The following is a 26,829-nucleotide window of genomic DNA, read 5'->3' on the forward strand; positions in this document are numbered from 1 at the left end:
TACTCATGTAACCGTATGACAAACCTATAGACCAAGCATGATACCATTCCCATTTTTCAGATGAGAAAACTGAATGAGGCAAGGGAAGGTTAAATCAACTTATCTAAGATCATATACCTAGTAAATTTAAGACCAAAGTTTAAAATTTTTTCATCTGGGTAAAGAGCATGAGACTATAATTACTATACCCTAGTTCTAGTCTTATTATTGAAAACTGGATGATGGTAAGAAAACCAGTCATGTTATAGTAACAATAGAGAAATGGCCCCTCATAGGAAAATTACTACATATATGCGTCTCTTTATGTGACTTACTCTATGTTATCCTCCTTCATTGAGGGCCTACTAAACAGGTGAGCTAAGTACTTGCTGAAGATATATACCAAAAATAGGTAACAAAACATATTTTTGAAGTGATATATTATTTGATATGCATTATATATAACATTATAGTACTCACTATATACAGACATATATTTAAATATCAAGTAGTCACCTTGGAAAACCTCAGAACTTTGTTGGACATTTTCACATGTTATAATTTGGCAATTTTTTATTTTGAATTATATGGAGTAGGGTACCTTCACTTTTATAAAGTATATATGAAGACTAAATACCTTAAATAAGACCTGACCACTATAAAATGCCAAGGTGAGGTTTCTGGTAATTTTTGAGAAACAATAGGCATAACTGTTTTTCTAGCTTTAAATACTATCATGGAATTATTAGGAAATAAATTTCTGTTGTGCATCATTTGCCAACTTCAAGAAAAATAATGTGAAGTGAAAATTAACTCTATATTGTATATTATTATGCCCCTGATGTTTGTGTTTTTTTCCCCCAATAGAAAGCTAATTAAGTAAAAATAATGAATAAGGAGGGCGATTTTAGAGTTATAGTGAGTGGGAGAATCTGAGGATTTTGTGAAAGCTGAGCCTATAAGGCTGTGCCCATCAGTAATCCCCAGGAAATGTCCTTCACTGAGGTCATTACTGCTGCTCAGAAAAATGCATGATTTTGGATTTATTTCAAAATTATGGATTTGTTTTTATGGCTGATGCCATCTTAATTGCTACTGCAGAATATTTGTAGGGAATGAATGTCAAATATGTTGGTCAATTACATTGATCAAGTTGCCTTCTAAATTCATTTTGAATTATAAGTATTTACTAGAATTCTTCATTAAAATTCCAAGGAAGGCAAAAAACATTTAGATTGCTATTTGTTAACATTCAACCCTTAAAGAATTCATTATTTCCTGTTGGAAGAGCATAGCCTATTTCATGAAATTCTATACTGTATTGGCCTAAAAACTATTGGAAAGAGGTTTTTAATATTTTTTCCAATTTGCCCTATTTAAAAAAATGTAATATAGACAGTTAAAAATCTGTTGTAAAACCTTGGAAAACCATTTCAAATATCTGACTTGATAAAAGTTGTTAATAATTCTTTAACTTTTTTGAAGATTTTAATATTATTTTCTGTCAATCAATGATCAATTTTTAAATTATTTATAAAAGTTTATCTTTTATACTTTTTTTAAATTTTATTTATTTATTTTTAGAGAGAGGAAAAGGACAGGAGAGAGGGAGAGAAACATCAAGGTGGGGTTGCCTCTCTCGCGCCCCCTACTGGGAACCTGGCCTGCAACCCAGGCATGTGGCCTGACTGGGAATTGAACTGATTACCCTTTGGTTCCCAGGCTGGTACTCAACCCACTGAGCCATACCAGCCTGGTCTATCTTTTATAATTTTAATAGTACAATTATTATGCTACAGAGCAATGCATAATCTAGTTGAGAATCTAACTCACTATTCTTTGAGTATCATTTGGAATAGAAAACCTATATCCTGCTCCAATTTTTCTTACTGCTTCAAAGTCATTTTTCTGACTGCCATGGCACTCATTGCCTCATTGTTCACATGAAAATTTTCAAATGTGAACAGATTTTTCTGAGCTTCTGTGTTGATATATTTGTGCAATGAAAGATGAAGTTTGAATTTGTTGTTTGTTTATTTAATGTAGACTTAGTACCCAATATCACTCTTCATACATAGTATATATCTTCAAAATGTATTTTAAGTAAAGGTTATCCTCCTGCTTTTTTACTTTATCTATTACAATAACTATTAATTTTTTCAGAATGCTATTTAGACTTGAGATAGATTGGTAAAACAAGTTGAAAAGGCCTTGCAAAATCCTGTTGTATTATGTCCTATCTCCCTCCGTCACAGTCATCTCAGGTTGAAATGTTATTTCTGTGTTTTGTACAGCCTCTCAGCTGCTAATAGACTATGCAGAAAAGACCAACAGGAGATGTTTTTGCCTAAGTCTGGATAAGTTGCAGTGAGCATTAACATATGGATTTTGGTGATCCTCTACACCTGGCACCTGTGGAACTAAGATTCTCTACTAAGTAGAACTCTAAAATTTTTATGCCATTGTTGAATTTACAGTTTATCCCTGGAGGAAAGGACTTGCACATTAGGAAAACCAAAGACTTAACTAAAAATAGAATGTGCCTCCTTAAAATTGTAAAAACCCATTCAAGATCGTCTTACAAAAAAGAAGAAGATAAATTCTAATAGGTTTGATTGTTTTAGAGAGAAAATTGATTGCATGATATGATTTGCATGGTTTTAAGAATCCTGACTTGAGAAAAAATTTAGTTTCATAATAAATATATATATTCCTTTTTCTTGTACTAATAATTTTCATGTGTACAGAAAAGGGCATTTAGAGCCAGCTTAGGCAATAAGAGCAGCCAGGGAGTGAGTGAGGAAGAAGACTGAAGTGTGAGGAGCAGCTGGGATGTGCCTTCTGCTGGAGCAGCTCTGTGACGCAGTCATTTGGCAGGGACTACAGACCCCCTGAGAGGGAGAAACCAGTTTAAATGTATGTGGAATGTACAGCTCATCTGTCTTTAATTCAGTTATGCCATTGGCCAAGCCTATACCTATATACAGTATGAAATTAGGTGTATCCAACTAAATGAGAAGAGTGTTAGTAATAGTCTGTCTTCTAATTAAGTTATTAAAAGTATTTGTATGATATAAAAATATCTTTATAAATGTATACAAATAGCTTTATATCTCACTTTCTAGAATATTTTTACATATTTCCATGACATATATCTGAAGTTCTGCCATTGTTATTATATTTACAAAAACCAAAAGAAACAATTATGAAACAACACGATATGCTAATAAAACAAGGCCTCATGAAAAATTTAGTGAATGCAATCGTAACAATCTTACCAAAAGAAGGAGACCGAGGAAAAAAGAAAGAGGAAGGGGGGAAAGAAAAGATGGAAGACTTTGATAACAGCACTCAATCCTGTTATTAACTTTGGTCCTAGTTATTATATTCTTAATCATAAGCGATATTTAAACTCTTTATGTGATTATTCTTTTATTAATAATTACGTGGATATTTGGTAGTGTTTGCTTGTGAAGATTCCATAATCTTTAAGCCTTCTTTAAGATTCTATAATCCTATAAGCTTTGAGATTCACAATGCTTTATAAATTGTAATTTTCTCAATTACATGATCTTGTGTAGGATTGTATCAAAATCTAAATGTATACATTCTCTAGGAGCCACAAAAAATAGAGTCAAATATTCATTAAGGAATATGTATACATTTGATCCTTTTGAAGATCATGAGTATAGGGATATAATGACGTTATATATGTTTAATATATGCTATACCTAATATAGTATGTGGCATATAGAATACAACAAAATATATATTTTCACAGAGTGATAGAATGAGTTCAAACTTATTGAATTTATTAGACAGCTCCACTGAATGAATGTCTATCACATTGCTACTTTGAGGCTCTGGGGCTTTCTTCCCATGCTTTGAATAGGAAGTTAAAAAAATTACCTAGAAGAGTTTTTGTAGTCATCAAATGAATTTGTAAATGTCAGCATAATAATAGGAAAAGATTTTAATAATGAGAGCTGCTGTCAAATTTTTTGACTGATTGTTCTTATGTGACCCATCAGCCCTCCAAGCTAATTTTCAAAGGGACGGGTATCAATCCTCTGTTGATTTCGCTTTAGCAGTAGTTAGAGCTGCTTTCATGAATGCAAAGGGAGCTTGTTCTTAATATGACCTCCTTTGTCCAGAGTCTTTGTTTATGTAGCTCTGTTTCAAAGCTGCATTTTTGCTGAGTTGCCAGTGGCTGTGGTCATAGAAATCCTTTGCTCTGGTCAAAGGTGATCCAACAATAAAAAGTGCTATTTCTTCAGGACTATGCAATTAGAACCTCTGACAGCTGTCATTCATGAATCCATTTTCTACAAATAGAAAATGTAGAACTTGAGACAATGCAGCCTTTATTATTTGTATTTAATTACGCTCTAGTGGGAAATAATGGCTGTGCGTTCTTTCCCTTTAACAGCCAATTTTAAGCCTTTTGCAGCATACAACCACCTCAATTCAGCTTCCTGACAAAGTCCCATTTTGCTGCCTCAGGGTAAATGCTCAATTTTTCTAATATTAATTTAGACAGTTGCAGTTTTCCATCTAAATAATTAGCCTCTATATGAAACTTAGATAATAAACAAAATTTAAAATAAATAATGAATGAATCTCCTAAGTCAATAACATTGATCTAGCACTCTCCTAAAATCAAATTGTGAAACATCAATTTCTTTTGATTGAAATTATAGTATACAGCTAGAAAAGATGATTGACATTTTACTTTTTTGGTCAGTTATTGAATAAAAAACTAATTTAAGGGTTTGAGTATTTTCTGCATTAGCTTTAATTTTATTTAAAGACTTTATAAAATGTGTATCCATTTATGCATTGCAGCAAATACACAAGATGAATGAGCAAAAATCTATGTGAATGCATAACTGCATTCCATAAGGATACAACTTCAAAAGATTTTTTTGGAAAATGCTGCATTCCACTTTCCAGAGACTGAACAAACCATAGATTAGAATGAGTGAGGAAATACTTTCTGTGGCCGGCACTTATATTCAAAATATCTTAAGCTTACAGATGAAATAATGGAACAATGGTCATTCTTTTCCTTTTTGTTTCCCTTGAAGGCAACATCATGACTCTTCTACCTGGTAAAATTGTTTCCTGTGCAAAACGATATTAAAATGGGGTCTAGGGTTACTGACTACTCTCTGATGTACTTCATTCTCTCAGTAACCCGAGTGCCTTCTTTTATACTTTTCTCATATTTGTGACAGCAGGATTGTGTTTATTACCATTAAAATGGAGCTTTGTATCCGCATTACTAAGGCAGCCTTTGAGATTCAGAACGGTCAAGCCATTTTATCTGACACCAGCCCTGATTAATATAGCTCCAGGAGTACCCGACAGGGCAACTTGGCCTCAAATACAGTCAGTGGAAGATGACTAGTAAAGAACAGTTTGTTAACTAACACTCGGAAAACCTTAGGTCCCCGTGTCAGGGAATGCATTCTTCTCTTTTCACAAGTCCCATGAATATGTAACTGGATGCAATCTACCCAGTCCTTAGGTATATACCCTCTGACGTTCGCTGCACCAAGTTTCCTCAACTATTGTCCAAAGTTTCCTGGAACCTTTTTCATCTTTTTTCCCATTTTTCTCTTTAGACTCCTCCACTACTCAATGTTAAGTAATTATCTGTATCTTTCCCTCTACTTTAAAAATTCTTCTGTTTCCTCATTTGTGAAATTGGGATAAATTGTTTAAAATACTTAACAAATCCTGTAGGCTCTTACGTGTCCCGAAGACGTCCACTCACTACTCTCATCTCATGATTACCTTCGTGTTCTTTTCATGCCTCTCCTTCTGATTCTCATACGCCATTAATGCCTCATCCACTTCTGAGCTCCAATTTCCATGCCCATTACTACCTTAGTCACCTAGTTCTGTCCTCTTATAAACCTGAAGCTTTTGTTATTTGTAGCAATAAATGGTTCTTATTATTTACTATCTTAAATTATTTGTGAACACATCTTATCTTTCCTACTAAATTGAAACATCTCTGAGGGGAGGAAATAGGCCAAGTGAATTACCACCCCCACCCCAGCATAGCCTAGGACACCATGATGCTCACAGAGTCAGTGCAACTATTTCTGAAAGGTTGGCTGTTGGGATTTATCTTCACATTATACTTGATTCTTTTATTTGTTCAAATTTTCGTTGGTCTTCTCTCTCAGTTGCAAGATGCCACAGGACAGGAACCAGAACTATCTCTAGAAAAAAGGAAAAAATGAGCTCCTTGGGGTTCACTATCTCTTCCTCATTTGTACTCTTTGTGTGCTCAATGCTGTAATATGCTTTCTTTTTTTAAGATTTTTTAATGTTTTAATTTATTTTTTATATAGAGAGGAAGGGAGGGAGAAAGAGAGGGAGAGAAACGTTAATGTGTAGTTGCCTCTCATGTACCCCTTACTGAGGACCTGGCCTGCAACCCAGGCATGTGCCCTGACTGGGAATTGAACTGGTGATCCTTTGCTTCTCAGGCTGATGCTCAGTCCACTGAGCCACGCCTTCCAGGGCATGTGTTTTTGTGCCAATAAGATCTCTTCCCACAGGAGACTTTTTTGCAGCACTATGCATTTCCACCACTTGTCTTTTTCATTAGTTTAGATTTAGAGTTGTATTATTTTAGTGTCCTTTTGAAAAGCATATTCTATTTGGTAGAAATGTAAACTATGGAATCAGACTTTCTGGGTTAGAATTCAGCTTTAGATACCTGTATTTGTTTGGCATATGGCAAGTTATTTATTTGTATAATTATCATTAAAATGTAGCTAATGACAAAATTGGCTTCATAAGACTACTAAAAGCACTAAATGACAAAATGACCTAATCAGTAACAATGAATACCACTAATGCCCAGATTGTGATCTTAAAACACCATTTTACACTAAAAGTAACTATAGCTTATTAAAAGATTAAAGCTAATAAATTTTAAAAACTATGGAATTAAAATATCACCATTTTTAATCTACAATAAAATAATGGATCTAGAAATTAACCATCACCAGCTGTAAACATCACTAAAAGAGACACAAATAATCATTCTATATGTTCGGTTGAAAGAACACAGTGGCATCTAGAATCTTGCCAAAGGGTTAGAATTTGAGTCTTACCAAGCCTGTGGATTCGGCTGTCAATTTGCTGGCAATGAAGGCATAGGAGCATGGCAAAAGTTCAAAGACTATATAATGGTAATCAGTAAAATCCAGAATGTCAAATTGCTTGGGAGCATGAGTGATTAAGTAGGTAAATGTCTAGCTTGCTACTGTACGCAAAATAAAGGGAGGAAAAGAGAACTTGTAGATTGAAATAGACCTCAGACACACTAAACTATTTTTTAAATGAGCAGGATTAAGCTATTGTGTTTAAACAAGATGCTGTTGGTAACAGAGCTATAAAATAATGCAAGGAAGTGATTGCTATAAAGGTCAGCATGGTGGTTTCTTAGGGAGAGGGGAGATTAGAGCAGGCTGGGATTGGGATCACCCACTTACAAGCAGCTTCTGGATTGAGTGGCAAAGTTCTATGTCTTGATCTGGTAGTCGATAAAAGGTATACTAATAATTCATTAAGCCACATACTTAATATTGTGTATTTCTGTGTCTGCATTTTATTTTGCAGTTTTAAAAAGAAGGAGAGGTAGCAACAAGTAAAAGGGAGAAGATCCAATTGACATTTCCAAAAATAAATCCCAAATAAATGGTCACACATTACTGGTCATCAGGTCAGCTCCTAAAATTAATTCATTAACTGCACTGTGCTCACTTTAAATAGCAAATCAGCCAGAACCAATAGTATCCTGAAACTTCTGAAATACTCTACTCTCATCTTTGTAGAAAATGACTTACATATCAAAATTCAAGGTTTTCTCATCCAGCTAATAGGAAACAAGTAGTGCAATTTTGGATTATCTAAAAGTTTTTCAAAAAAGATGGCCAATAAAAAAAAACAACAACTCATCAGTATGGGATGATTTTCAATTAGTAGGTTTTACATGAACATCTATAAGTTTCTAGAACAATGATATGTTTAGATCTTGCTGGACACCCCTTTAGGTTCACATGATGCATTAAATTAACTAAAATGAGAAAACAAATCTATATACCCATCTAAATAATTTCTTGAATTTTTGTTAGCTTCCAAGAAAGCTGGATCACCTGATTTAAGATAATTAACTGATTATCTCTGTACAGATATGTTAGATATTTCAAATTATAAGCACATACTCATATTAAAAACTCAGAAAATATTAATAAACTCAGTACAAGCTACAATCCTAGGGGGTGATTATGTCTAGGCATTTACAGTACCAAAGGCTACTGAAAGGTTAAGGAAGATTTGTAAATGTCCGCTGGGTTTAGTAACCTAGAGTTCCTGGAAACTTTAGATGAAATGGTTTTGATGAAGTGCTGAATGGAATTCAGATAATAGTAGGTTGACTTGTGAATGGAAGGTGAAGCAATGAAAATAATGAGTAATGAGAACTCATTTAATATTTTGGCAGTGAGGAAGAGGAAAAATAAAACAATAACTGGAGTAGCATTCCTCTAGACCCTGCCAAGTCATAACGAAATATCTTCAAATAATGGTATTTATACGTGTCATAACTTACTGTGTGTTATAACATTATAATGATGTGAATTCATTAATAAGCATATTTAATAACATTTAAATGTGTACAGGTAGAGAACGATATGTATCCCATTTCGTTTCTGTATCCCCATTCTTGTCAGCACAGTTACCCTGCAGGGAAGTCAGTGTGAAGTCGATAGTGATGTGAATGAATGAAGCTCAGCATTGGCTTGTGATTAAATGAGTAAACAAAACATCTTAAAAATCCCTGCCTTCCAGTGATTTCAAATTAGTTTTAATAAGAAATTATTTTGTCACAGGCCTATGTGCTTTTTAAGGAAATTTCCCAAATGACTTTAAATCTTATTTATAATGTAGCAAGCCGTGTTATTTGAAAACAGAAAAATCTACAAAGTTGAAATTGGCAAAGTGTTTATCAAAAAGAAGGTGTGCAATCATTGGTGGCAAATACATTTCCAATGGTTTGAGGCTAAGTAACTAAATGAGTGTTCATATAATCTATTCCATGGTTTAAAACATTCATAAATATATATTTCCCAATAAACTTGAACTGTATAAGTAAACAAAATGATTTTTTAAAAAACTTATACATATGTATGACCACATACAATGTATAAATCTGTGCAATAAATAAAGATGGCATAAATAATCCACAGTATTTACTGGAGAGCTCCGAAGAGCATCATTGTGAAATACTTCACTAATACTCCCATACGACATGGGAGCAGTTTACAAAGCCAATGCTGAACAAATCAAATATTTTGTAGCCTGTTTAATAAAATATAATGGTCAAAAAAACTTGTAAAAGGCATAGTAAATAGAATTAATGGATCTATAGGTTAAAATACCAGCATAGTAATTAACACCTTTAGATCATTCTATAAAGATATAAAAACAAAATACCTAATGCAGCCCTCCACAATGTAGCTCCCTTACATGTTCCGATTTTCAAATGAAGTTATCTATAATTATGTAGGTGCAAATGCATGGCGTTATGTTGTCCGTGTTCAACAAAATAATAAAACAATAGTAGTAATAGTAATAATAGCAATGATTCCCTAAGTTCTTCAGATCAAACAGTGATGTGGAGTTCCATGTTTATGGCAATGTGAGTAGTATTTAAAACGCATTAAATAGAATTAACTGAAGCTAAACTTTAAAAGACATCAGAAATTACAGCTATAAGTAATATAATTACAAAGGGGTAGGGGTTGTATTTTTGACGGCAAATTGGAGCCAGAAATAAAATTATACTATTTATTATAATAAAGAATTTTGCATATCACTTTATCCCCATACCTCTCAAGGTTCTTCAAATACCGTCTAATTATTCAGTTAGGTAATGTTGGGTCATCGGATCTCTTCCTGGTATATTATGGCTAACGGTGCTGAAACTCCAGGCATTTGAAATTTGTTCAATGAATCCTTTATGCAATTCAAGTATCATTTATTAAAACTTAACCTGTGTATGACTTTCTTTGTGACATTTTGAAGAGTCTTCTGAATGACGTAAGTGGCACTTGTCCTCAAGGACCACCCAAACTTTAGAATCATGAAGAACTGTATAGAATTATGACTATAAGAAAATTAAATTATGTATTATAAAGTAACAAAAGAAAGGTGAACTCTTGTCCGTAAATACCCTTTAAAATAGATATGGTTACTGAGCATGCACTCTGTGATGGAAACTAGGCAGTGGCTGTCCAATAGCATCTCATTAGTCCGATCTGCTTGAAATGGTGCATTAATAATACAGTTGAAGGTACAGTAAATTCTTGGAATAAAATGTCTCAATAAATATTTTTATTAACGCATACATATGTTATAACGAATGACAATATTAAATAATGAATATTGTTAATAAAAACATTTAATCACATTGCAGGTTTCCAATCTTGAGATATAGATTCTAATATAAAAGCCTAACTTAACTAAATGCAGTAATGATTATTTAGTTAGGTTTATATATTATATAAGATTTCCTTAAGGCCCTGGTTGAGTGGCTCAGTCGGTTGGAGTGTTATCCTTCACAACAAAAGGTTGTGGGTCTGATCCCTAGTCAGGGCACGTAACCTAGGTTGCAGGTTCAATCCCTGGTTGGGTACGTATGGAAGGTAACTGATCAGCGATTCTCTATAACGTCTCTCTCTCTCTCTCTGTCTTTCTCTCCCCCTTCCTTTGTCTCTAAAATCAATAAATATTTCCTTGGGTGAAGAGTAAAAAAAATTACTTAGACTAATTGAGATGAAAATGGAATATAAGAATATATATTGTTAAATGATTTATTATTACTTTATAGATTGCTTTGACAGTGGCTTAGTTTATTTTTTATTTTATATTAACAAGTTTGGCTTGTACAAAGGAGTATAATCAAGGTAGATGTCATCACAGTTAATCATTTCAAATACATAAAGGCAGGATGATCAGCATAGGCAGAGAAGCCATGCTTAGGCTGCGTCCACAGAGTTGACCATCAGTGACCTTCATTTCGTTACCCCTCCTAATGCAGGCTAGTCTTCAGGTCTCCTTTGCTCTCCAAAACGTTTCAAAGGAGTGAAAGGGGCACTTCAGCAAAGATCAAAGAAATTATTGTGTATAACTTTCGATTGAACCATAATGGAAATGCCCTTGTAGATTTTTTAATAGTGCTTTTCACTATTTCATTTTGTTTTCAATAACTACTCCCTCACTTGCTTTATGTTCGGGGTCCCTTTGTGTGGTTATTTGTGTGTCCATTATTGTTTTAATAAGTACATGTTATGAGGTGGTATTTATCACTGAAATTTGCTGGATAATTTTCCTCCTTCTCCATTAATTGCTGTACTTCATATTTTCCTGAGTAACTCATCTCACATGCTGCTGCCCAGGATGGTGAGAATTGTGTGCCATTTACAGGTGCCTTAACTTTCTGGTCTCTAGAAAGAAGCAATTTATTAAATGGATTCTAGGTACTTGACAAAGTTAATGCAGTTTGAAAGAAGAGATTTGTTTCCATCTCACTCAAAGAATCAGGTCCAATAGTCTTTCTCCCTTCTATTTTTTACAGTTGCTAAAGATATGACTTGGACTCCATTTTAAACACAATTCTTGGATGGGGAGGGATGAGAGTGTGTCCAAACCCAGCTGGCACTGCATTAGTGCTTATGTTTTATGAGACCAGGGTTCCATCCAGCATGCCACTTTTAGGGTTAAGCTCTCAAGATGGGGGAAAGCTTTCTCTATCAGAGAACTGAAACTTTAAACTTTTTTTCCTCTTAGAGACAGATACCTCATTCTTAATATGAAAGCATTTAGAAGGAGATGCAGAAGCTATTTTCACACTTAAGAACTCCTCAGTCAAGCTAGTTGAAGGTTTCCCTTTTTTGCTTCACTCTTCTTAGAATTTCACATAGCTTAAATAATAAGAAATTTATCTCCTTCCTCTCATGTTTTCTTACTTTAATACATTTCTATTTTTTAAGTGACATTGCTAAGTAGTAATATCTCCACCAAGGAAAAATTGAATTTCCATGTAATTATACTGCTATGAAATTATAAATTTCATAGTAACCATAATACAAATTTTTCTTTATCTTGTAAATGCCTAAATCCATTAAATTGTTTCCACTTACTTTCTTTTTCCAGACCCCTGTGTGTGATCAACACCTTTTCTTGGTCTGTCCATTAATTAAATTATTCATCCTAAGTTGTTTTGTTTATGTTGCAGGCATTACTACATCAAGGTAATGTTTTAAGTTGTTCCGTGAGTCACAGGGGATGAAGCAGGGTCTTGGGTCCAAAGCAGAAGCGAAGCAGAGTTGGGTTAACTGTAACTGGGACAAGCAAAAGGATTGAGAGAAGTTTCAGGTGTGGGCTATTGCATCAAAATCTGGTAGGGAACTCCGAGGCAGAGCGGGAAGAAACATATGTTGTGTCTCCGTCATTATTACCACTGCAGCAATGAATTTTGCCAAGTGAGAAGCCTCCTTGCCTTGTGCGAGTCTTATGCAGTCAAAACCAAAAATTCGGAGGAACATGACAATTGGGGTGCAGAGCAACATGAAGTAGGAAGGAAAATTAGGCATATTACTGCAATGGCTTTAGGAATAGTTCCACTATGCCCAACTTAATGTTGTTCACATCAGGGGCTGCCGTTGAAATCAGTTGTTTTCTCTTTTTTTTTAAATTGTTATTCAATTACAGTTGTATGCCTTTTCTCCCCTTCCCTCCCCCTTTCTCTGCACATAAGGACCCCTCCGCTTGACCCAGGTCTTCTTAATTGCCATTTCTGCCTGGAGGGTCATGCTGGGATTGCTTCTTGTATTTACAAACACAAGCAAACAGGAAAATCCTGTCTCAGTGATGAAGGCGCTTTCCTATGATAAGACCTGGATATCTGTCCTTCCCCTTCCACCTCTTCCCCTCAGTTTGTCCAGGCCTTCTACTTTTTTGCCTGCAGGGCAGATCAATGGGAGTGCAGAATGGAACTGTAACAAGAGTGGACCTCAGTGCCCATTTGATTGGCTAACTGTAGTGATGATAATTATGATGGACAACCTTCCATAATGCTTACCTTGCGGTAAGCACTTTTAAAAATCTCAATAAATGCTCACAACAGCCCTGCGTGGACTCAGTTTTTCCCCTTTCACATGAAGGAGAAAAGGTAAAGCACAGAGAGGTGAAGTGTGCAAAATGTACTTCCTGATTACATGAATGAATACACTCAGTCAGTAAGAATATTTAAGGAGTACCCTGAAGTAGTTCCCATCTTCCTGGAAATTATTACGTGAACATCACATTCTGGAGGTTGGTGCAGGATTCAGAGGGGAGCGGGCACCATTGCCCTGGGCAGACTGCATAGTGAAATCAGCCGTGGTATGAAAGGTGCGATCCCGTTTCGGAAAGTCGGAGGGGGCAAAGGGCATTTTAGCACGATGTAGACACGCTCTGATTCTCTTTCACAGACGTTTGATCTCTGCCCGATTTTATAACACCTATTGCCTGTGTATGGCTCCAGGGTTAATTACGGCCAGAAGGGGCCCTGAAGATTTTGAGTAAATCCTTCCTGTAAGAGAGTCCAGGACCAAAGATACTGAAAATAATTCACATTTCTGAGAGGTTTTTTGTTTGTTTGTTTGTTTAATTTGGAATCATCTACCTTGTTCTATACTCTTTGAAATTGATTTGTTTTGAGTTCTTATCTGTCTTTTGCTTCTGTTTTTTTTCCCCCCTTTCTTTTCATGTGCCATGAACTGGCTCGTAAAGACAGAACTTACCCAGATATTTTGCTAACTAGTGATTATTCCTGGGTTCTTATTAAAAAAAAAATTCTGGGTCTGCCTTGATAACTAGCTTCTGGCCTCTCCGAATAATTACCTACTCTTTTGAAACCATTGGCCTGTACAATATCTGCTCCTTTCTCTAGTGTTAGTTATGACTATTATATTTATTATGGAATGATTTCTAGGATGAATTCTATAATTCATAGTTTTGACTGCCTAACCCATTCAGATTGTTCAACTGTTGGTGCTTTTTAATGCCATTTCATGGCATGCATGAAATGAAAAGAGACTCATCCCTTGGTTACCTGGGAAACATAAGAAAAATAGAAATGGCTTCACTGACCCAGTCCTGACCAGGCTTTGTTCTTTGATTACGGTCAAGATCCTCATAGTTTTAGCATGATCTTCTCAAGGTCATTGGGACCGAAAGTCATAGACCCCTCAGACTGCTCAGTTCTTGACCTCTCTTGTCTCACAGAGAGACAGACTTGCAGACCTACCTCCCAGAACAAGAATCTGATAAGACAAATGGACGTTAAAAACAAAAGCAGACCACAGGTCTTTTCCATTTTTCTCCTCCTCTCCTTTCACTCCTGTCTTTTGTTCACTGAAGAAAGCCCACTTACGCTGTTGGTCTCCCCCAGCCGTCATGTCAGAACTGAAGTTGAGACTCTCTCTTATTTTTTATTGGCTTCATTTCTTCTCAGTATTCCGGTAGAGAAAGGGGATTTCATTTCTGGCTCTAAATGCTACTTTATTTTATTCAATAAGGCACATTCAATAAATGTAGTTATTCTACTGGCAATGTGCTTATCTTTTGTTTCATGATATATTTTAGTCAAATCATACTAAAAAAAATAGAACCCTGATTATAGCAATGCAAATTTTTGCTTCTATTTTGAAGCATAAAATTTCCCACTATTTAACTGTTCACACTTTTACTTTTTTCAGTTTTCTCATCTTAAAAATAAAGATTGTAATAGGACCCAAATTAAAAGATGTTTGGGAGAACTAAATAAATTTATGTATGTAAGTTACTTTAAAAAGTCTAGCACATAGTAGATTTTAGGTACCGTTTCTGTTGTTATCACTGTTTCCTTGTACCAACACCCAAAGCTATATATAAACAAAAAGATCTTTGAGAAATATCCTGAACACTTTGTTGTATTTTTTGTAAATATTTTTATAACTTTTTTTCCTAATTGCACAAATTTTGGAGTCAGAAGAATGTGGATTAATGTTCCCCATTTGTTACTTAGTAGGTAAGTGACCTTGGGCAAGATTATTATTCTCTCTAAACTTCAGGTCCTTGTCTATGAAATAAACATATTTATTCCCAATTCACTGTGTTGTAAAGAGTGCCTGTAACACTGAGTACATGGTAAGCTCTGAATATATGGGAGCTGTTATTCTAATGCAAAGGTTCTTCAGAGAAAACCAAACTATTCTCTGAGTAGTCTAACTAAGTCTAGAAAGGTCTAGTTCATTGCACAAAGCCCTAGGACTACAATGGAGCAGCTTTAGGACATTTGTTCAGATTTGAAATGATTTCCTTTCTCAAACAGTAGTTGTGGCTTCCATTCGGTATCCCTAATGCTCATCACAATCTCAGGGATGCCTCATCAGTCCTCGCGGAGTCTGTTTGTCATAGATTCTGGGTGAAAGTATTGAGTGATGACTAGAAAGGTCAACTTGCTTCAATGTGGCATTTTAAAAATTTTACCTAATAGTAAAGTAGATGGAGTCTCTCTCCCTCTCCCTCTCCCTCTCCCCCCTCCCTCACTTCCTCCCTCCCCCTCTTGCTTCTCACACTCACAGCGCCTTATATGCACACTCCACACACAATTGCACTGCGCTTTTTCTTTCACTGTGATTTTACAGAAACATGAGATTGCTTTGGGTTTTTCCCTGCAAAATACGTTAAATTTATATATAAAGAAGGGATTCATTCAAAGACAGAGAAATATTAGTGATATGGTGAGAATGACCTGTTTTAGAAGAGAGGTGGGGATTATCAGTACTACTAGGATATAGCGCTTTTCTTATTATGATGTTTAAATGTGAATGAATGAAAAATTATGTAAATCTTTTACTTTTTAATAGGAAATGGTAATATTTTACAAGCCTTAAGAATGATAGCGATATTTACTTTCAGACATATCTAGAATAAAGTTAATTCCAGTAAACAGATGCTTCAGGGTTAGTTTACAGGATAACCCTATAAAGGCTTTTTGTTGATCCAGTCAAACCAAATTTAATCTGAAGGAGGGAAAAAGCATATTAAGTTGGACCTCAGAAAATGGTTAAAATGGGGCTTAATATCAGATCTGGGGACATTTTTAGAAAAAAAATCATAAAATCAAATGAACTGATTTACTTTTCTAAATTTTATATGTGGCTTCCTATTATCTTCAATGGAGATTTATATTATCTTAACTACACACGAATTTCTTTGCTTTTCTTACTTGGCATATGTCTCTATACTAATCTCTTTTCTTGAATCCCTATTTATAGAAAAAAATGTGCTCTGTTTCATACTTGAAAATAATGTCAGGAGTATGTTTATGAATTTGTACTACTTTTTTGTAGAAAAATGATTCTAGAGATATTCTTAATCATCAATGCCTTAGAACAGTGATTACAATTACGAGTCAGACAGACCTCAGACAAATGTTATCCTTGTCACTTATCAGCTTTTTGACTTTGGGGAAACACTTTAATCTACTTGAATTTCAGTTTTTTTAATCTGTAAAATGCAGCCAATAATATCTACTGCATAGTATCACATAAGTTAAGGAATATAAAATATACATTATTTAGCACATATGAGGTTTGTCCCGAAGGTATCAAGCCATGTAATATGGAAAAATAGAGATATTTATTGAAGAAGATACAAGATACAAGAAACGTTGTACATAGGACAACGATGCCTCAGTCACCTTCAAAGAAGCCACCTTGGGACCTCTCACAGTTCTCCCAGTCGTCATCAGCTGCCCCATTGTATTTTCCTGAACCTTATCAATGGTCTGAATTCTTTTCCTTTACATAAGTGATTTTAGTTCTGGGAAAAGCTAGTAGGTGGAGGTTGCCAAATCTGGGCTGTAGGAGGCTGGATGACCTGAGTGATTTGATGTTTTACTAAAAAAATTCTGTATGAGATGTGATGCATGAGCTGGTACATGTGAAGCTGCCAATTACCAGTTGCCCATAGCTTTGGCCTTCTGAGTTATTTAAATAGTTTCTGTAGAAGAATGTTCAAGCTTTATGCAAAATGTGATACAGATTCATTGCTCTACTTGCTCAGTCATTTTGAATGTGATGGCCCCACAGTACACGTGCTCATTCAATGGCGTCTGCAACCCCTATAACCCCCACTGACTAGTACAGTGAAGGTGTCATTGTTCACACATGCGCATTCCAGTTGACTCTCCTTGGTGGTCAGGTTGCATCAGTGTGATGTAAACGATTCTCATTATTTTAACAATGGTTGGGCTTTTTCCATACAGACCTTATAAGTATCCAATAGGTGGTTTTAAAAAAATTTAGTGTAGTTTCATGTATATTTATCTAATCCCCCCATCCATATATATATTTACTTATCCTTGAATAAGTATAACCATAACCAAACTTGGTAGTTGCTAGTGGATACTATGGATGAAGTGCCTATATACTCTTACTAGTCACTGGTCTGGACTGCTTCCTCCTTCTCACTTCTAAATCTAAGCACAAAATGTAGTTCCCTAACTACATTTCAAGTATTAACTGTAGTTCAGGTGAAATGTATTCCTACTTCCAAACATCACTGAACTGTATTTTTCTCAACCAGTTATATGGTAAGAATCAGTAAAATTCTTTGTTGTGTTTTAGAAGTATGTTAGCTGGTATCCAGATTAAGAATAAATTATCAGCAAATGATAAATTAATGAATCCATTTCTATTGGATAGGAAAGACAACTTTTTTTCAAGTATACTTTTCCAGAAAAAGAAACTTAGTTCCTAAAACGTATTTCAGAGTTAACAGATCAAATTTGTGCCTTTTCCCTATATTTTCCAGACTTCTTGAATATAACTTAGTAAACATACAAAATAAAAGTCAAACAAAAAAATTATGAATAAAAGATAGTAATTATAAAAAAGTGACCTAGAAAAATTGAAGTATTTAAGTTTTCACTGCATCTGTTTGTATTCATACAGCCTAAATAGGATAATTAAACAATCAAATCAAAATAACTCGATCATTAAACCACATTATGCAAATATTTTCAGTGAAGGTTTATTTAATTAAAGATATTTAGATGATTAATTAAATTATATCCAGGAGAAACAATGCAAACCAGTAATTAACTAATAATATCCAGAATTTCTTATTTTAATAAACTTATTATATTATTCCATATAAATTAATTTTTCCATGTAAATAGTTTTTGATCACATTTTAGACCATTCCAAAACCCTTGCTATAGGGTACAATATGGAGTACAAAACAGGGAATAGCAATAAAAGGAGATGTTTTACTATACTTATGAACCAGGATGATATTTGAAATTTACCAATTGGTACCTCACAGATACCAACTGATAAGACAATGGGACTGAACAATCAGAATGGATACTGGCGTGGAAAATACAGTTGTGCCACATTAGTACATAGTGGCTACACATTAGCCTTGTATTTGTATTTTTTAAATGGGGTTATAAATATTCATACTTTGCCTAGACTATCAATCTCAAAAATGTGCAGGAATATAATAAAGTTCATTAGTTTCTGTTGATACATGTTTCATAGAGTCAGAGGAAAAATATAGTTAAATGTCAATGTAGTGAAGTTTATGATATGTAAGGAATGTAGTAAAATTTTAGAGCTTAAGCAATAGCTTCTTTCTTATCTCATTATCATTATTCTGTTTTAATTGGAAGTTACACAAATGTCAGACATTAAATCTAAGACAAATGTCAAATGGAATCCCACACCTGTACAGTAACATCCCATGTAGCCACATATATTTTAGCTGATCATTAGCAATTAGTGGTATTTCTCTACCCATCTAATTGTTTTACTGATCTTTTCAAGGTGACTTTTCAGTTCCCTCAATGCACTGGTGTGGGGTTAAAATGTTACTGGGGTTTATCTTGCAACTATTTCATTAGAGTTTTAGCCTGACTCAGCCCATTGAAATCGCTGCTGCACACTCGGGCTGTGTTTACCCAGGCGAGATAAAGTGCAGCACAGGGCGACCGTTCACAGTTCAGGCCCAAGAAACTCTTTTGCCTGAAATATTTACATAGTTGATACTGCTTTCTCTGCTTAAATTACAAGAATAACTTCAGTTCCCCACTTCGATTTAAGGGAATCAGTTTTGGGCTCATTTGAACTTGTTGAATTATCTATCTTAGCCAGAACTGTTTTCTAGAATTGTTATAAAAGGAAGAAACCAGGTATTTCTTTCTTAGTTCTTAATGCATCTCTGTCATGAATCTCCCTTGACCAGATAAGGAAAAGGAGTCCTTCAGAGGTTCAGTACCTCACTTTACTAGGATGAGAGAGGGGAGCATCTACCCAGCCTGGATTCTAACCTAGGGCCTTCTGATCCCAGAACCCTCCTTCCCATGACTATCTTAACTTACTTCAGAACGAGTTCTAAAGGAGCAAGAGAGGTGAGATAGTTTTGGATCATCAGTAATCTTACTACCATTTGTCCATTATTGAAACAGAAGTATGTTTTTCAGGTGTCATGTTCTCTAAGCACACAGGACAGAGACTTTTCTATCATTTTCCATCATGGTCAGAAAATATCGTAATCAGTTACAGTGATTAGTGCAAAGTGTCACAGCAGTATAATGAAGTGCTAAGCAGGGACAAATGTATAGAACAATATGAAAACTCTTCCTATAAATAGTATGCATAAGTAAGTTATCAGACAAATCGATTATAAGATATTATCTCTAGATCAAACTTGCATTATCTTTTACCTGCATTCTACCTGGACTGCTCAGCCCAGAGCCATATTCACTCACGCCTGCCTCGCCATGGCTTCCGCTTGCCAACAACTCTCAAATAGATGCTTTGGGCGAGTGACAGTTTTGGCACCAATAGAGTATGTTAATTGCACTGTATATATTTAAATGGCAAAATATTAAATCCAGATTTTCTTTTTTCTTTTTCTAAAAGGTTTTATACAAACTAGGAATAGTTTATAGTTTGAGAAGTGTGTATGTATGTATAATTACTCTAGTATAAATTTTAATAACATGTCTAACTTTAACAAAGTCCCTATTGTGTTCCAGGCACTGAGCCTAAACACTTTAGATATAGTAACCATTTAACCTGTATACAACTCTTACCAGGTATCAATATCTACTCCTCACTGAAACCATGGAGCATGGAGAGGAAACGAAATGTGTCTAAGGTCCCTCGAGTAGGAAAGGACTGAGCCGACATGGAAACTCAAGTCCTCTGGCTGTGATATATATTGACTAAGAATTTTATGTGGCACTGCTAGAATGTAGTTAGAGAAGCATAAATGTATCCATTTACCTTAATCTTCATTTTCTCCTTCTTACGGCATTTGTATTTCTGAATGTGCTTTAAGGGGAATGAAACAACAAAAGTAATTGTGCCTGATTTTACTTAGAGCTGATTTTGTCTAACTTCTGGAAAATATGAAGAAATCCAGGTTATATCACTTACTTAAATAAAAGAATACTTTTTAAGTTTTTGGAAATAATTATGTATTTCAATATATTTAAAGAAATGTCCGTATAAAATATCCATTTCAGTTCATAAAATAATGCGAAAATTAGTACAAAGCAGTTTGAGACAGTGTTAGCCATGCATGGTTTACCACGGATTCTGTGGCTCCACACCTTTCGTTACAATGTTTGGCAGCAGTGAAACAGTTTCTGCAGAAACTTAGTAAATCTGTGATAACTTTTAAAATAACTTCTAGGACATTATGTTGATGGTGTTTAAAATTTCAGATATTCATATATCAATTATTAAAACATTTTTTTTCAAATTGAGGACTACAGCAACCTTAACTGCCTAAGTCGTTAATTTGAAAATGTGATTATAATTGCCTGTTCCACCTCTGAATGTGATCTCTATTTCAAGAGCCTCGGAAAGTGCTGTTGTGTCATGCTATGAGACCCAGGAAGGGAGCTCCCAGGATGGGAGCTGTTGTTCCACTGTCTGAAGCATTTCTGGTGGATCCAGTATTGCTTCCTGATGAACTTGGCATAATGTTATGCAGCTCCAAAGGCAGCTCCTACTGACCATTTACAACTAGCATGCAATTTGGAACCTACTTATTATCCCTATCTAAAACGACTACAACAGCAACAACAATAACAATATATCTAAAAGCCCCCAAAAAACATAAAGGAAAACTTTCAGTAAATAGTCTGTGGCCTAGAAAAAGGCGTAGGATGTAAACAGCACCAATCAATGAGTAGGCACTTGGAGCTGCAAGTCCCTTACTGAAAGCTCTACATCCAAGTTTCTAATGAGAACTCAGCCATACATTTGCCTCGAGACAGGATAACTATGCAATTATATTGAACTTGCAAATGTCTGCCTTGTATTAGAGTTTTTTGTTTGATCATCTTAGATTGTTAATTGCAAGTATCTTGAAGGCAGAAAGCACATTATTCATATTTGTCCTCCTGTATATGTTATTTGCAATTAATAGTTATCTAGTAAAAATAATTGAGTAAGTGATTCTCTAATTATTAACACATTAATTGATTAGTTTTAAAGTGCTGTAACTGGTTTATAAATGGACTAACATCCCTAGAGTCTACAGTTCCCTGAACCATTCCTTTCCCACCAATCATGACATCTCTAGCAGATGCCAAATTTTGCTAAATTTAAGCCACTTCCAGACAGTCCTGTTTTCAGCCTTTGGATATTTTACTCTAGTTTAATTATAAATTTTCAATTTCTCATCTCCTTTTTTTTTCAGTGACTTATGGTGATTTCTATTTTTTAATGATTGAGTTAGTCAAGAAACCTATTTGAAGGAGTTTGATAATCACTTAATGACTGACAAGAAACAGGTTAGTGATTGATCCACTCAATTATACCATACTAAAACATGTTGAATAGAACCTAAGATTATATATTGTATTTTAGTGTTTTTATTTTATCAAATTTAATCAGGTTACATTGGTTAATAAGATTACAGTATATAGGTTTCAAATGTACATTTCTATGTCCCATGCTCTGTATGTTGCATTGTGTGCATACCACCCAAAGTCCAATCATCTGTCACCATATGTTTACCCCTTTTACCCTTTACTACCCCCCACTCCCTTTCCTCTGGTAACCACCACACTGATGTCAAGGTCTATGAGTTTTTGTTTGTTTGCTTTTCTGATTTGTTCATTTGTTTCATTCAGTTTTATATCTCACATATGAGTGAAATCACGTGGTTCTTAACTTTTTTGGACTTAGTTTGCTTAGCGTGATGTTCTCAAGGTCCATCAATGTTTTCAAAAATGGCAGTATTTCATCTTTTCTTATAGCTGAGTAGTATTCCATTGTACATAAGTACCACGTCTTCTTTATCCAGTCACCTATCTATCACAGGGCACTTCTGTTGTTTCCATGTCTTGGCCATCGTGAATAGTGCTGCAATGAACATGAGGGCATGTATCTTTATGAATAAATATTTTCAAATTTTTCAAGTAGATGCATAGAAGAGGGCTTGCTGGGTCATATGTTAACACTATTCTTAATTTTTTGAGGGTCCTCTATAATGTTTTCCATAGCGGCTATTCCAGTTTACATTCCCACCAGCAGTGAATGAGGGCCTTTTTCTGCCCAATCTCTCCAACACTTTTAATATTTTACTACAATGTGTTGTCATTTTTCTGAGCTACTTTTGGTTTCTTTCCAAAATACATTATACAGATGGAGGCTCTTTTACTAGTTCTAACAATTCAGCATCTACCATCCACATTTGTATGAGCTCAGGAATGAGTGTCATACCTCAAAGTTATTACATTTTTCTTTATTTTCTCTCTAAAAAAATTTTGAGACTCACTTATGTGAAACAGATGAATATAAAGAAGATCTCTTTGGTGGTAGAATTTGTTTTATAATCTTGAGATTTTGTTATTCTAATTTAATATGGGGCATATATTTCCTTTTCATTTAAATAATTATCAGAAAAAATGAGAAAACAACCCACTATGAATAATTGGATTAGGGTTTTTATTCAATTGCCATGAATTGTTTGTTCCAAAACTCCCTTTTCTTGACATGATTATTCCTTTACATGTTTCCAAAAAAAAAGTCACCAATTCTTTTTGGAAAAAAAAAATTCTTGAAAAAAACCCCTGATTTTTTTCCCTACTTTTTACAGGTTAATGGAATGCCTGCACTCATAGTTCTGGCTGTTGATATTTTACAATAAACACAGCCCAGCATTACAGAATTATCATGAATCACCAGACTCACTTCAGGTTTTAATCCTTTCTTCTCAGCTCAACCCTAACCCAAACCCCTATCCGTACAGCTCAGGCCTCATTCAGTTGATGAAAATAGTAGTAAAGAGGGACATTGCTTCTTTTCCTTTTCCCTCACTGCCCCTTTTTCTATTGGTCATTCCCTCTGTGTAACAGGGGCAATTTCAAACTAGGTGCTGATGTAACCTGGTAATGGTACTTTTGGAGTGGCTAGGGAAACTTTTATTTGTTTTCAAAGATCAGCTCCACTTTTCCCCTTTTGAAGACTTCTCAATTCCTGCCTAGCTAAGTGACACAGTCCTTTGTCATCTATCACTTCCCCATCAGCCAATTCTGTCACTATGTATACCACACACACTACTTAAGCTGAGGACAGTCTTTTTAGTTGGGTCTTTTCAAGGTTTCTCACATTTGCCTATATTCATTAGTTTCCATGGTATCCTAGAGGAAGTGTGCGCTATTTCTGTTGTATGCGAAGCTGGCTCTCGTTGTTATTCTTCTGTTATCACAGCTGAATATTGCAACTTTCTCTCCCTTAGATTTTTCCAGTCTACTGTTAGTTGCCAGTCTCTGTGATACACAAATTCTTGACGTCGTCCTCCCAGGACTTAGAGTGGAAAATGGTGTTTCTCTACTCTTGACCACAAGAAAAGCGTGGACAATCACACAACTGTGTCATCACTTTCTTCACTCCTACTCTTTTTTTTTTTCCTGATAAATCTGACAATCTTTATTTAAGAAGAATGGGGGAGAAAAGCTACGTGACAAATTAGTTTTGGGTTATTTCTTAAAGTAATAAGGCATAGGAATTCTCTTTTGAATATGTGGATATTTGAAATGGATTACCTTCAGTTCTGAGACCTACCCTAAAATGCCGCATCAAGAAAAAGACCTAGTTAGCATCCTGTTATGCAAACAATGAAAGGAAGTCCAAAGAAGTGTAAAAGTGTCGATGTCGATGAGAGTGCTCTATATCAGCGCTACTTTTTGATTCCGGAAGTCAATTGACAAACCACAGTCCAATCCTCATTCACGTGCATAAAAGACTAGATAGTAAGGATAGATAGAAAATCGAAGACAACAAATATTTGATCCATATCAATTTTCTAGATCAAACTTTTACCACACAGGTTTACATTCACTATGTTTAAACAACAAAAAAAATAAAAACATTAAATTTAAGAAAGTTAAGTAAGTTGCCAAAATCTAAAGAAATTTATTTAGTAGCTAATCTGAAATACAAATCTTAAGTCTTACTTTTTAGCTCTTCATTTACCCAAGACAGAGTTCTAATCAGAATGAGCCTTGCCTGGTGATTATGTTAAACTTGTTCATAATACTAATGTGTTTCTTGGGAGCTGCAGTTAACTGTATAAAGCAGAATCATAAGGTGTCGATGCCAGAGTAACGCGGTGCTGCGGCAGGGCTGCTTATGGAGGCTTCCCGAGAGTGCAGCGGGGAGTGGGCAGCGTGATACGCGAAACGGGGAAGGTTAGGCTGAAGTGACAACACACGGACTTTAGCTTTAGGAGAAGTAAGTGTTCAAAAAGAGTCCTTTAAGGTTTAGGGAAATAAACACAGCAATTGTGATATTTAGATATTAAAGAACACTTTTGTCATTGCTATATATATATATATATATATATATATATATATATATATATATATATAATGGTTCAATTCTGTATGGCAAAGGTATATATATGTGTATATGTAAATATATACACATATGTGTGTATCTATCTATCTATAAATATTCTCATATGTGTGTGTGTATGTAGATATAAACTTTTTTCATTGTCCCATATGGATTTATTGAGTACCTTTTACACACACTGCAGTGTGGATGATAGAGATTTAGTGTAAGACAATGCTCTGATCTCAGTGAGTTTGTACTTTTAGCTTTAAAAAAATTTAATTGAATTTATTGGGGTGACATTGGTTAATAAAATTATTTAAGTTTCAGTTGTACAATTCTATACTACATTATCTGTATACTATACTGTGTGTTCGCTACTTCAAGTCAAGTTCATCACCATTTTTTCTCCTTTTGCCTTCTTCTACCTCCCCGCACCCCCATTTCCCTCTGGTAGTCATCATACTGTTATGTGTGTTTATGAGGTTGTTTTTTGTTGTTCTTATTGTATTTGCTTAATCTCTTCACCTTTTTACCCAGCCCACTAACCTCCTCCCCTCTGACAGCTGTCAATTTGTTCTCTGTATCTTTGAGTCTCCTTCTAGTTTCTTTGTTAGTTTATTTTGTTCATTAGATTCCACATATAAGTGAAATCATATGATGTTTCTCTTTCTCTGAGAGGCTTATTTCACTTAGCATAATGTTCTCCAGGTCCATTCATGCTGTCTCAAAAGGTAAAGTTTCATTCCTCCCTCCTGCCTCTCTCTCTCTCTCTCTCTCCAATGACCAAGTAGTCTTCTATTATATAAAAGTATCACAGCTTTTTTTTTAACATTCTTTTTTCTTAAAATTTGTTACTTATTTTATTTTTATAGAGAGGGGAAGGGAGGGAGAAAGAGGGAGAAGAATGTTAATGTGTGGTTACCTATCACAAGACCCCCACTGGGGACCTCGCCTACAACCCAGGCATATGCCCTGTCTGGGAATCAAAACGGCCACTCTTTGGTTTGCAGCCCGCACTCAGTCCACTGAGCTACACCAGCCAGGACCAAAGGATTTCTTATTTACTCACCTACTGATGGGTGCTTGAGCTGCTTCCAAATGTTGGCCATTATAAATAATGCTGCTATGAACACAGGGGTGCATATATTCTTTTGAATTAGTATTTCTGGTTTCTTCATATGTATTCCCAGAAGTGGAATGACTGGGTCGTAAAGCAATTCAATTTTTAATGTTCTTAGGTATCTCCATACCACTTTCCACAGCAGCTGCACAAGTCTGCATTCCCTCCAACAGTGCACGAGGGTTCCCCTTTCTCCACATACTCACCAATACTTGTTATTTGTTGATTTATAGATGATAGTCATTCTGACTGGTGTAAGGCTAGCCTTATATATATATATATAAGTTTATATGTATGCTTATATATATATACAAAAGTTATATCTATATATAACTTTTAACCATGGAAATTTCTAGCATATACATTAAGCAGAATAGTATAACAAACTCGATGTACCCATTACTCTGCTTTAATAAATTATAAATATTTTGCCAATTTATTTCATCTAAACTTTTCTATGCTTTTCACTTTCTCAATTGATTATTTTTAGGTAAGATATACATACTTTGAAATACCATGTATCCAAAGTATGGATACATCAGTGGAACTCATCCTCTGAATTATGAATATTTTCAAGAAATTATTTTGATATAAATAGTAGTAATAAGCTTTAGACTGCTTTGCAACTCCATTTGAACTTCTGGGGACCAATCGAGAAGGTTATTTGATGCCTGGACAATAAACTTAATAAAACTTACTGTTTGCAGGCAATTTTGAATGTTGACTGAGACTGTCAGAAATAACAAA

Source organism: Desmodus rotundus, chromosome 3 (genome assembly GCF_022682495.2).
Source record: "Desmodus rotundus isolate HL8 chromosome 3, HLdesRot8A.1, whole genome shotgun sequence".
Taxonomy (NCBI): domain Eukaryota; kingdom Metazoa; phylum Chordata; class Mammalia; order Chiroptera; family Phyllostomidae; genus Desmodus; species Desmodus rotundus.